Here is a 12709-nt window from a genome sequence, read left to right on the forward strand (position 1 = left end):
GTTTGGGGCATCATAGCTTGTGGGGATGCCCCTGATCTCGGGTGGGTGGAGACCAGAGACACTGAGCACTCTGTAGTTCCTAGGGTATCCCACATCAGAGGAGGGATGCAGCCACAGATGTCAGCAGTGCTGAGGCAGACACACCTTGGTCTACATGGGAGACTCTGTTTGTCTATCTATGTATCTATCTATATCTATTATCTATCTATCTATCTATCATCTATCTATCATCTAACCATTCTTCCTTCTATCCATCCATCCATCCATCCATCCATCCATCTATACATCCATATCTATGTATCTATGTATCATCTATCTATTATCTCTCATTGATCTATCTGTCCATCTATATATCCATCTGTCCATCCATATCTACCTGTTGTCAGTCTATCAATCTATCAATCTATCATCTGTCTTTCTAGCTTTCTACCTACTCATCCACCATCCATCCATCCAATCTATCATCTGTCCAACCCTGTCTATCTGTTGTCTGTCTGTCTGTCTATCTGCCCATCCATCATCTATCTATCACACTGTATCACAAGCAGCCAAGACTCTGCGCCGCCCCCCTGGGGAACATTTCTGGACATTCCAACTTTGGGGGGAAGAAATGGGACTGGCATCTGGAGGGGGCTGACTGCAGGTTGCGCCCAATGCCCGTGCCATAGCAGAGAGACCGTGCGCTCGCCCTGCACACCTGACACTTGGTTCTGTCCCAAGACACCCTCCCTTTGCCCCGTCTTCCTTCAGCCCCGCTCTCTGTCAGGGGTCCCCCCATAAACATCATCGAGGTCACCCAGGGTCCCTGCCATCAGGTCCGAAACCGTGAGGCTCTCTGCGGGTCCAGTCAACACCAGCATCTGCACAAAGGCACCATCTTCAACAGACCCCACGGTCCTACGTCGGTCCATGCCTCGTTGCCTGCCAGCCTTAGGGCGTCACAGGGGACTGCCCGTCCTCTGGTCCAGCCGCCCTCCACCCCAGCTAGCGAACCACACACTCCCTGTACGTGGGCACCGCCCTCCCGGCTCTCATCCCCGTGCTCAGACCAGGGCCCCGACCCAATCTCTTTGCAAAGCTCAGCTCCACAATCTCCAGCAATGCCGGAAGCTTCCTTGGCTTTTCTGGGCTGGGTGCTAACGTGTCACCTGTCTCCTGGGATCATCCCCAGCCGTCACCCAGAACACACACAGCCCGGGCACAACATCGTTGGTGCTACACGGACCCGGTGAGCCCCGCCTCTGCCAAGAAGCCCTCCTGGGTTTCTTCCCACCCCCAAATCCTTGCAACCTGCAGCTCAGGTCAGCATCTCAATTATGTTGAGTTCTCTCCCCCGCCCCTACGGGGAAGCACAGCCCTGAGCCCGGCCTGTGACGACTTCGTCAGCCTCTGGATCGAAGGGATGGCAGGCTAGTGGACGGGCAGCAGGTTGAGGAGAGGACCCTGGAGGTGGAAAGTCTGGGTCTGGTGCGCTTGGGTGACCGTCTTCGCCCCTTCTCGCCTCCGTTTCCCCATGTGGAGTAGGAAGACGCTGGGGACACAGTCACCTCCCACCCCTGAGATCCGTGCTTGGCTCCAAGGCGTCCACACAGTTGTGGGATCTCTCCGTTGCTCCGGAGAGACGACCCCCCCCCCCCACCGTGTCCGTCCGTGTGGCCAACGAGGGTACAGACACACACGGCTGGGGGATCCCAGTGCGGCCCCGGGGACGTCCCCACAGCTGCTCTGTGAGCCTGGTCACGGGCTCACGATTCCGTATGATGTTGCCGGCCCTGGGGAGAGGCCAAGACGAGCCCTGACTGGTGTGGGTCTCCTCCCGGGGGCCCTGTCCTCAGTCAGGGCGGCAGAGCGAGCCGGCAGGTGCACGTCGGGCCCCCCGCATCCTGCCCACCCACCTGCTGCCTCCAGGGGCGTGAAGGGGGATGTAAAGGGAGGGCCCAGCTGCGACGGCTTGCCGGTCGGTGGTGACAGCGAGGAGGCGGCACAGACGGACGGGCCGGACAGGAGAGCCGCACCCCAGTTGGGGGACCACGGGAGGGCTCATCTGCCCTAACCCTAACCCTTCCTCCGTGTCCCCTTGTCCTGAACACGACCACCCAGGGTGTGGTTGGGTCTGGGGTCCCGGGAGAGCCTTACGTACTGTCCATCTGCGGCACGCACGTCCCTGGGCTGTGGCTACGCAGGGGTCTTTCCGACGGCCCACAGACCCTCCTAGGCTTCCCCAAGCACCATCCAGAGGCCACATCCATCCCCCGGATTCCTCCCGAGACCCGGGTCCCATCGGGCTCCCCAGACGCAATCAGCAGGATTTGGGGGCCACCGTCCTGGAGACACACCCCCCTTCCCTGCAACAGGGCTGGCACCGGCCGGGCCCCGATGACCCGCCATTCATCCAGCGTGCAGACATCTAAGGGCAAAACAACAGACACTCGTGTCCGGCATCGTGGGCACAGTGTCCCGCACGGCCACAGGCTTCTTCCCGGGCCGATGCCGTTTCTTAGCACCCGGTGCCGGGGCCCTGCCCCCGACCGTCCCACTGCACAGACACGACGGGGACGCAGAGAAACCGTGTTTGCTTTGCCCGCAGAAGCACGTGGCCCAGGGTTCCGCCTCCTAACTACCAGCGAGGCTGACCGCCCGCCCTGCCGACAACCGTATCCAGACGGATGCTCTAGCTGGGGCCACACGCTCCCTGCCGCCCAGACGCCGCTGGAGGGCGGCTTGGCACATGCTCCAGGTCCCCGTGTTTGCACATGATCTGGCACCCGTGAGCTTGTCTGTGGGGGCTCTGTGCCCCCCACCGTGGCCATCCGGGTGTTGGCCCCATACGCCCGCCCAGTGCGGGGCTCGGCTCAGCCGGCATGGGTGCCTTTCACCGGATGAACGTTTGCAGGAGAGGTTCCCCGGTAGGCACCTCTGCAAGGTCTCTCTGGGGGTTGGCCCGGCTGTGCGGACAGCCTCCCCTTTTTGCCCATATCTGCACCCCTGAAACCCTGTCCCCGTTGGACCTGCCTGATTCCCAACAAGGCACGGATGCAGCACGGGGCAGAGAGCTCACCAGGAGTCTCAGAGGGCTGCCGGCAGCTCTGTCGAGGAGCCTGGCGTCCGGAAGGCGGCGGTCCTCATTCTGGAAGCCGGCCGGCGGTCAGATGTGCCTCAGAACCGTCCGTGTCCACAGGAGGCCGGCCCGAGTCACGGCGGCTGTCCTGTGGCTGCTCCGGCAGGTCTCATGGGGGCATGGCCCGGCCGTTGCGAAATGCAAATACGCCAGGGTCCACCTCCGAGCCTGGCAGCCACGGTTGGGAGGCAGGGTGGGGAGAGAGGAAACCCGTGTTGAAATTTCCTGTGTAACTAACCGTCTGCTCGCTCGCTCACTCCCGTGACGGCGAAGCCCGTGAGGCCGCCTGTCTCCTATGAGGCTCGCTGCAGCCCTGCGTGGGGTGGGGTGCCTGCGTCACAGCCTCCGACCTCAGGGCTGCTTTCAAGAGGCCGCGAGGAGACCCTGCCCACCTGGCCAGGGTCGCCTGCAGGAGGCAATCCCGTGCACGCAGGCGGGGGGCTAGGACCGTCCTCCTAACTTAACAGGCAGAGAAGCAAGCGTCCCCTCCCACCCAGACAGGGCTAATTCCTGTTTTTTCTTTTGTTTTTTTAAATTTTAAAAAAAGTGAAAAAATTGCTAGCAGAACATATTTCCTTTTGCATCCTAAAGCTGTGTGCATTGCGACAGCCAGGCCACGGGGCAGGGACGGGCGATGCCTGACCTTGATGGAGGGTGGGGGCTCCCGGCTCACTCCCTGCATGTCCCATGGTGGCGGGGGTGGGGGCCGTGGGCATCCACAGCGGCAGACATTTTCACGAGGCAACGGGGGCCAAGAGTAATGCGGGCGAGATGCGGAAGCTGCTGGAGAGCCAAGGTCTGAGCTCCCTCACCCGTGTCCTGTGGACGGTGAGTCACTTCTGGGGACCCAGGGATGATGTCACCTGGCCACTCTTCCACGGGGAAATGCAGGGTTAGCCGTCTCTCTGTGTTGTATAGACTTTCCACTTATCTGTATTGATCTGCCATCGATAGACGATATGTAGACTGTCTCTATCTGCCCACCATCCCACGTATTTCTACGCATCCTTTATCTAAGTACCCTCCAACTATTTTCTATCCACTGCTTACCGACGTGTACCTGTCATCTTAATCGACGTATGAATTCTATCATCTGTGTATCCGTACGCATTGATAATGTGTAACCATTGATATCTACCAATATCTAGCTATACCTATTAGTATCTACCTGTACATCTATCGAGATCTGTCAATATTTATCCAGCCATCATCTGCGTATCTAGGTATTATCTACTTATCAATCATCTATTACCCATTATGTTTATCTATATTTATCTTCTCGATCATCTATCTATGCATTTACCCATCCGTCCATCCATCCATCCATCTACCTATCCATCCATTCATCCATCATATCTGTTTATGTATCATCAATCATCTATCCAACCAACCATCCATTCATCCAACCAACCAACTGTCCATCCATTCATCCAACCATCCAACCAAACAACCAACCGTCCGTCCATCCATCGTTCTATCTACTTACACATGTCATGCTTCTGTAGACTGTGGTGCTCCTAGGTTGGAAGTTCACACTCATGGTGGAGGGGTTGGCCCACACAGAGGATGTGGTTCTGAGATGCTGCAGAAGGTGTGGGCACATCTCTCTCACAACACCGTTGACGGTTGCCCGTTGACAGTCCAGGCTGCCGGGCCACTGGGGGATGGTCATATTGATTAGTAGGATCTTTATCAAGAGGATCTATTAAATTCTGGATCTGTAGGGACTATAGGCCCTACTCAAGACCCCCGAGCCCCAGCTGGGCACCTGTACCTGCTAAAGAGGCCATCACATCAGTCATATGGCTCCACTGACCTGTAGACAGCCCAGTAATTCCCTTACACATGTCCCCCTGTCCCCAGTATGCAAGCCCCCAGAAGCAGCCCCTGGGCCTTCCAGCCCCTAGAAGGTGTCATGGACAAGGATGTGGAGGAGGGAAGTGTGGCTGAGGAGGGGTCAGACAGAACCTGCCCTTGGAGGGGGACATGTTTACCTGTTCTTGTGCCTGGGATGGAGTCCCTGGAAGCACCTGGTCCTTCTGGGTGACAGTTTCTCTCAGGGGGAAAAAAGTGTGGGTGACAAAGCTCCTTCCACATCTTGTAGGGCACTCAAGTGTCTTGCACGGGACTGATGTTTCAATGCTTGGGACCTGTCAACAAAAGGGCAGGGAACTCATGCGTCTCCAGGGCAATCACACACCTCACAGTGCCTTCTGAAACCTGAGAGTGTCTCTAGACAGGTCCTGTGTCTCAGATCCTAAGTGGTCGCAGGGGACCCCACCTCCTCGGGCCTTGGGAGGGGTCTTTGCACCTACATGTGACATCCAGTGAGGGCTGGAGGAGCATGTCCCTCCTCTCTGCACAAAGAATGACTCGTTAAAAACGCTTCCAGCAGCAAGTCCTGAAAACTGGTGGCCGAAAGCATGAGATTAGTAGTATTTTTTCTTTACTTAATAAGAATTCTAGAGATGAGCTCTTCAGGGTGTGTTTGACAGCTTCATGATGTCATCAAGATCCTGTCTCTTGGGGCGCCTGGGTGGCTCAGTGGGTTAAAGCCTCTGCCTTCAGCTCAGGTCATGATCTCAGGGTCCTGGGATCGAGCCCCGCATCGGGCTCTCTGCTCAGCAGGGAGCCTGCTTCCCCTGCCTCTCTCTGCCTGCCCCTCTGCCTGCTTGTGATCTCTCTCTGTCAAATAAATAAATAAAAATCTTCAAAAAAAAAAAAAAGAACCCTCTCTTTTTATCCTTCTCCACCACCCTTCTTAGCAAGCTGGCATCCTTGCCTCGTGGCACAAAGTGGCTGCCACGGCACCGGGCATCCCATCTGCATCCAGGGCAGGAGAAAGGAAAAGCGCTGTGCCAGCCCTCTCTCCTCTGAGTCCAGCCGTGTGGTAGGAAAGCGGCATCTTGGTCAGAATCTCCATGGCCGACTTCATCTTCCATCACTGTGGTCAGAAGCGGGTTTTGTGGCAATGTCCAGTGGCCGGGGACGAAAGCCACGAGTGACTGTGAGGGCAGGTTGGGGCTGCGTGCAGGAAGCTGTGATCAGGCCTGGCTTCTGTCAGAGCCCGGGGGCCATCGCTGAGGTCACGGGGACCCAGAGGGTCTGCGGAAGGATGGACATCAGGCGGAAGGACCGTCTGTCCGGCCAGAACTACTTCCTGTCCAGGATGCACGGCCGTCCTGTCTGCATTGGCTTCAGCACGAAGCCTGCTTGTCCCCGGTCACCGCACGCGACGGCCTCCCTGGGAGTCGTCTCGGGTGTGATGAGAGCGAGCAGGAAACGTGGTGACAGCAGCGGCCGTGGTCACAGCTTTCCGGGGGCTTCCTACTCATCCCCGTCATCTGTCCACGGCTGCCATGCTGCACCCTGTCGTCCGGCATGATGACCGCGGTTTATGCGTGGGAGTGGAGTTTCACCAAGGAGGTCACATGGCTCTGAATGCGGGGGCGTGTGGCCAACGTTAGGTCCTGGAGCCTGTGGGTACGAAGTACGTGGGATTCGTTGCAGATCTGAGATGAGCTCGTCCTGGATCGGGGTGGCCCTGAATCCAAGGACAGGGGTCCCCGTAAGAGACAGAACAGGAGACACAGACACCGCGGAGAAGCCACCTGAAGACAGAGGCAGAGAGGGGACGGACGCGGCCACCAGCCCAGGGATGTCTGGAGCCCCAGAAGCTGGAAGACGCAGGAAGGACGCTCTCCTGGAGCCTCTGGGCGGGAAGCAGTCCCTGCCCCGCCTGGATCTCAGACTTCTGGTCTCCAGAGCTGGGACAGGATGGATCCCTTGGGAGGACGCAGGTCACGGAGTGTCCGGTCACAGCCCAGGGAGAGCCCAGAGCTGAGCCGCGTCGTGCAACCTTCGCCTCTGTCTGCTTCGGGAACACGTACGTTCCCCATGAAGGAGACCCCTTCCCCGTGAGCGGTCACTTCGCATCCCCTCTGCAGCCGCTGGTCACCAGGCCTCAGCTGTCTGTCTGTGCGTTTGCTGATTCTGCACATTATCTGGAAATGGCATCGTGGGGGTTTGTCCTGTGCGTCCGAGTCTCGCACGAGGCACGGGATTTTCAGATCCGTCCACGGGGCAGCGGGCAGCGGGATCACCTTCCTTTTCACGGCCGAAGCCTAATTCCCCGTGTGGATGGACCCGGTTGTGTTGGTCTCTTCCCCTTGCCGGCGACTAGGCCCTCGGGCAGGAATGGTCTGATGTCACCTCACGCTCAAAGGGCCTGGGGACACCAGTTTCCACCAAGAGATCACGGACCCGCTGTTGAGACTCTGCTGTGCACCTGTCACCAGCCTGCCAAGACCCCCTCCGACCCCCACGCCCCCCTGCAGACTCGGTTCCAGGCTCGCGGCGGCTAAAATCCGTCCTCTCTGTTGGCGCATCCCCAATGTGCAAATCCATGCCCTTGTGACCCTATATTTGTAAACCCACTCCCCTCCAATCCACACTCGGGGTGATTTTTGGTCTTTTGCCAACACGCACAAAGCACCAAAACCATGGGAGCCCCCGCAGGGCACGTCCCCGGGGTGGGGGGGGCCCTGACCGAGGGGCTGCCCTGTCTTCTCCTTCTGGGTCACGCTGCCAAAAAGTGTCCTTTCTGCCGTTGACTTAGGACGATGTTTTGGGGTCTGTTTGTTTTTGGATTCAGTAAGTGTTCATGCAGAAGCAGCATAAAAGAGGGTTATGAATGGACGGGTGGATGGGAATGTGGTGGCCACAGGCTCCAGGAGCGTGAGGTCCTCTCTGGAGATGCTGCTCCCATATGTGCTGATTTAGGGTTTCCGATGACTCTGCAGGACATCACTACCATGAATCCCGACCCCTGGCCGTGCACAGGGTCCGTTCAGACCCAGGGTGAGCACTGAAGCGTCCTGAGGTGCTGCCCCTGGGTCGGAGGACAGGACATGGGGGAGCACGCGTGCACCCTGCCTCCTCTTAACCACTAGCTCTAGCTCCCTGGCAGGGTTGCCAAAGGCAGGTGCTGTGCACAGGTGAGGGCAGAGCGGTACAGGTGTCTGTCTCCAGGAAATGGGGACCCCGAGAACCTTCTGTGTGCACGGGTCCTTCTGCTGCAAGGTGTGCATGAAACAGAGAAGCGTGCATTGGGCAGGACCCCAACCAGCCCGTTTTCTGCGCAGTTCCTGCAACGCATGAACGTCCGGCGGTCGGAGGGGAGAAATCAGGGCTCCGTGCCGTTCTGATGGTCCTGGGGTTGCAGGCGTCCCTTTGGGATGTCCGGGAGCGAATGTGCCCGCAGCCCTGCCCTGTCGGTGCGGAGACCCCGAGTCCTGTGCGTGTGGGGCTTTGCTGCAGGGGCACGGTCTGCTCATTGCTCCAGGCAGACGGCGTCGTCCGGCACCGAGGAGGGGGACGCGTGTGTGGGAATTGAGATGCCTAGTCTCCCAGACCAGAGCCACGGGCCAGCCCAGGACCCCGTGCCCTGCACACCGAGCCTGCGTCACGTTTCCGAGCAAACCGGACCCCGAGAGGCGGCCGCCATGTCGAGCCCCCCCGCGTGGGTTTTCAGGAGCCGCACGTGGTGCTGTCCTGCCGTCCACTCCGGCCACCTCCCTCCGTGTCTGCAGCTCGGGGGCGATCCCGTCATCATTGAAAGTTGAGCAAGGACACGGCAGGGAAGCCACACAGATCCCCCTTCGCACGGCGGCTTGCTATCTGGCCGTCCCATCTGGCCGTGGCCGTTTGTCTGCAGGGCTGGCATCGGAGAGCCGAGCTCGCAGGCACAAGAGGCCCAGCACACGGGGCCCCTTCCCTGGAGACATGGCACACGGCCAGGCCGCGGGGTGTGGCTGAAATCAGCCACCCCCCAGGCTCTTGGGGGCAGGAGACAAAGAAAAGCCAGCGTCCCCGTGTCCCGCAGCCCAGGGGGTGTGTTGTGCTCTCTGCTTTGTGAGTCACCACGGGATGTGCCCAACAGCCCGTAAGTGGCGTCCACAGATGGACGGACAACAGCCACGGGTCCCTGCGTGTACGGAAGAGGACTGACCCGGAACAGGAATGGAGCTCTGACCCCGGCTGCCCCGGGGAGGGACCGTGAGGACTCGATGCTCACCAGGGAGGCCAGACGCACGGGACACGTCACGCATGGTCGTGCGGAAAAGGCAAATTCACGGAATCGGGAAAGCAAACGGGCGGTTCTCACCGGGGGGGGGGGGGACGGGGGTGGCGTGTGGCCACGCAGGGACACGGGGTCTGCTCTGCGGATGGAAGGTTCTGGAAATGGAGGTGGTCGTTGTACAATGTTGTGAACGTACTCTCAGCCCAGAGCTTGTATGTGTTAAACAGGTGAATTGGGGGCACGTGGGGGGCTCAGTTGTTCAAGCCTCTGCCTTCGGCTCAGGTCATGATCTCAGGGTCCTGGGATCGAGCCCCGCGTCGGGCTCCCTGCTCCGCAGAGAGCCTGCTTCTCCCTCTCCTGCTCCCCGTGCTTGAGCTCTCTCTCTCTCTGTCAAATAAATAAACAAAAATCTGTAAAAAAATAATAAATCAACACGTGAATAATTTGTGAATGAAATTCCCTCTGTGCCTCCCAGCCCAGCACGGAGCCCCGCACCAGACCGGCCCCGGGGTGGCCACCCCGACCGATCCCACCAGGTGCCCAGCACCTCCCCACGCACAAAGGACTCCAAGGCTCGCCCATGTTATTGCTCACTTATATTTATGAATTCGTTAATTTATATTTTTTAAAAGCCCCCGTTTTACTATTTCTTTGCTTATTTCTGTATTTATCTATTTCTGGGTTTACTCATTTTTGTTAATTTTTTTTTTTTTAGAAACCATCCCCACTTTAAATTCCTGGAGGTGTGAGTCTCCCCCAAATTACTGCCACGTGGTGAGCTGCGGCCACCGGCCAGTACCTGTGACTCCTCAGAGCTCGCTGATCATCTAGCGGAAAGTCAGCGGCCTTGGACGGACCACTCCACGTCTCCCGACCTCCCGCCCCTGGAAACCGCCGTCTGTCTCTGTGTCCGTGAGTCTGGGCATTTTGGGTTCTACGGAGAAGCGCGAGTGTGCAGAACGTGGGTTTCTCTGATGTATGACACAGGGTCTGACCACGTTCTTGCAAATGGTGGGACTGCCTGATCCTCAAAGCTCAGTGATAGACCATGACGGATGTAATAAAAAGTACGAAACCGGGGGGGGGGGGGGGGGGGGGGGAATGGAGTGGGGGTGGGGTGGACCTGGAGGGGGGGTGGTATGTGCTATGCTGAGTGCTCTGCATTGTGTAAGACTGATGACTCACAGACCTGTACCCCTGGAACAAGTAATAATTATGTGTTAATAAAAATTAAAAAAAAGGAACATTTCAAAAGGCTGGAAAAAAACCACTAAAAAGTACAAAATCATATTTAAAAATATATAAAACATATAATATATAATTTATATAAAAATATAAAACATATACAAAATTTAAATATACAAAATTATGTATAATACACACTATATATTATATTATATGTAGCATTATACTATATTATATTTAATATTTATGTACTATAATTTATAATATATGGATTATATTTATAGATCAAAACTACATTTATAATTTATGATACAAAATATATAATAATATAAAATATGTAGTCATTATAATACATTATATATAACAATATAATAGAATTTACTTTTGTACTTATATAGTGTATATTGTATATAGTTATATCCAGATTATAATTATTATATATAATATACTATACAAAGTATATAATTTTACATAATCAAATATAATCTCCATATAATAATCTATATGAAATAATACATACAATGATATATAATCAAATATAATCTATTTATATATGATCATATATGATCATAATAATCATATATATGATTATATATGATCACTTACATTATATATAATGTATATGATTTAATCTATATACAAGAATCTATATGTAACATAGAATATATAAAATTACATATAATCAAGGATGATCTATGTACACTATAGATATAATGTATATACAATGTAACGTAGCATAATATAATATAATATAATATATGACACAATACATAGATCTATGTACACTATATGATATAATGTATATACAATGTAACATAGCATAATATAATATAATATAATATAATATAATACATGACACAATATATAGATCTATGTACACTATATGATATAATGTATATACAATGTAACGAGCATAATATAATATATAACATGATACAATATATAGATCTATGTACACTATATGATATAATGTATATACAATGTAACATAGCATAATATAATATAATATATATTATATATAGATCTATGTACAATATATAGATCTATGTACACTATATGATATAAGGTATATACAATGTAACATAGCATAATATAATATAATATAATATATAACGTGACACAATATATAGATCTATGTACACTATATGATATAATGTATATACAATGTATAATATAATATATAACATGATATATAGATATATGTACACTATATGATATAATGTATATACAATGTAACATAGCATAATATAATATATATATATTATATATAGATCACAATATATAGATCTATGTACACTCTATGATATAAGGTATATACAATGTAACATAGCATAATATAATATAATATAATATATAACGTGACACAATATATAGATCTATGTACACTATATGATATAATGTATATACAATGTAACATAGCATAATATAATATATAACGTGACACAATATATAGATCTATGTACACTGTATGATATAAGGTATATACAATGTAACGTAGCATAATATAATATAATATAATATATAACGTGACACAATATATAGATCTATGTACACTCTATGATATAAGGTATATACAATGTAACGTAGCATAATATAATATAATATAATATAATATAATATAATATAATATATAACGTGACACAATATATAGATCTATGTACACTGTATGACATAAGGTATATACAATGTAACGTAGCATAATATAATATAATATAATATAATATAATATAATATATAACGTGACACAATATATAGATCTATGTACACTATATGATATAATGTATATACAATGTAACATAGCATAATATAATATAATATAATATATAACGTGACAGAATATATAGATCTATGTACACTCTATGATATAAGGTATATACAATGTAACGTAGCATAATATAATATATAACGTGACACAATATATAGACCACATTTCCGTCATTCTCTCGTCGGCAGATACTTACGGATCAGCGCGGTGGGTGTCGGGCCGACAGGGACACAGCCTGCGCAGAGCCTGGACGCCTTGGCGACCGTGGAGGTCGACCCTTGGAACATCCTTTCCGGATGGGATTTCTACAGGGCCCGCCCCCTGGCATCCGCCGCGGGGCCCACCTGGGCCGGCAGGAAGGGGAAGACAGGGCAGGGCACCCCTGGGCCAGAAACGTCGGGAGGGGTCATCTGCTTGCTGAACCCACCGACTCTCGAAGATTGGATCCAACAAGTCAGAGGTCACTCTTCTATCTTTGATCTGGGGGTTCTTTGCCTCGGGTCTATTCTTGTCTTGCTTGGACATGGGGTTCATTAAACTGTCTCCTGTTCATATGCCA

General features: G+C 52.3%; 1 protein-coding gene and 1 long non-coding RNA gene across 2 annotated transcripts in view; one reads left to right on the top strand and one right to left on the bottom strand.

Moving 5' to 3' along the window:
• Positions 1-3555, bottom strand: part of P2RY8 (P2Y receptor family member 8) — a 44009-nt gene extending 40454 nt beyond the window's left edge. The window contains exon 1 of the mRNA XM_004768320.3: positions 3059-3555. The gene's annotated coding sequence lies outside the window, so the exon portion shown is untranslated. The remainder of the gene's footprint in view (positions 1-3058) is intronic.
• A 5736-nt stretch (positions 3556-9291) lies between these two features.
• LOC101670084 lies at positions 9292-12709 on the top strand. The gene is made up of 3 exons (XR_001182067.2): positions 9292-9427; positions 9916-10112; positions 12339-12709. It is a non-coding gene; the product is annotated as an uncharacterized LOC101670084 (long non-coding RNA).

Source organism: Mustela putorius, unplaced genomic scaffold, assembly GCF_011764305.1.
Source record: "Mustela putorius furo isolate JIRA1106 unplaced genomic scaffold, ASM1176430v1.1 tig00003836_pilon_pilon_pilon, whole genome shotgun sequence".
Lineage (NCBI taxonomy): Eukaryota > Metazoa > Chordata > Mammalia > Carnivora > Mustelidae > Mustela > Mustela putorius.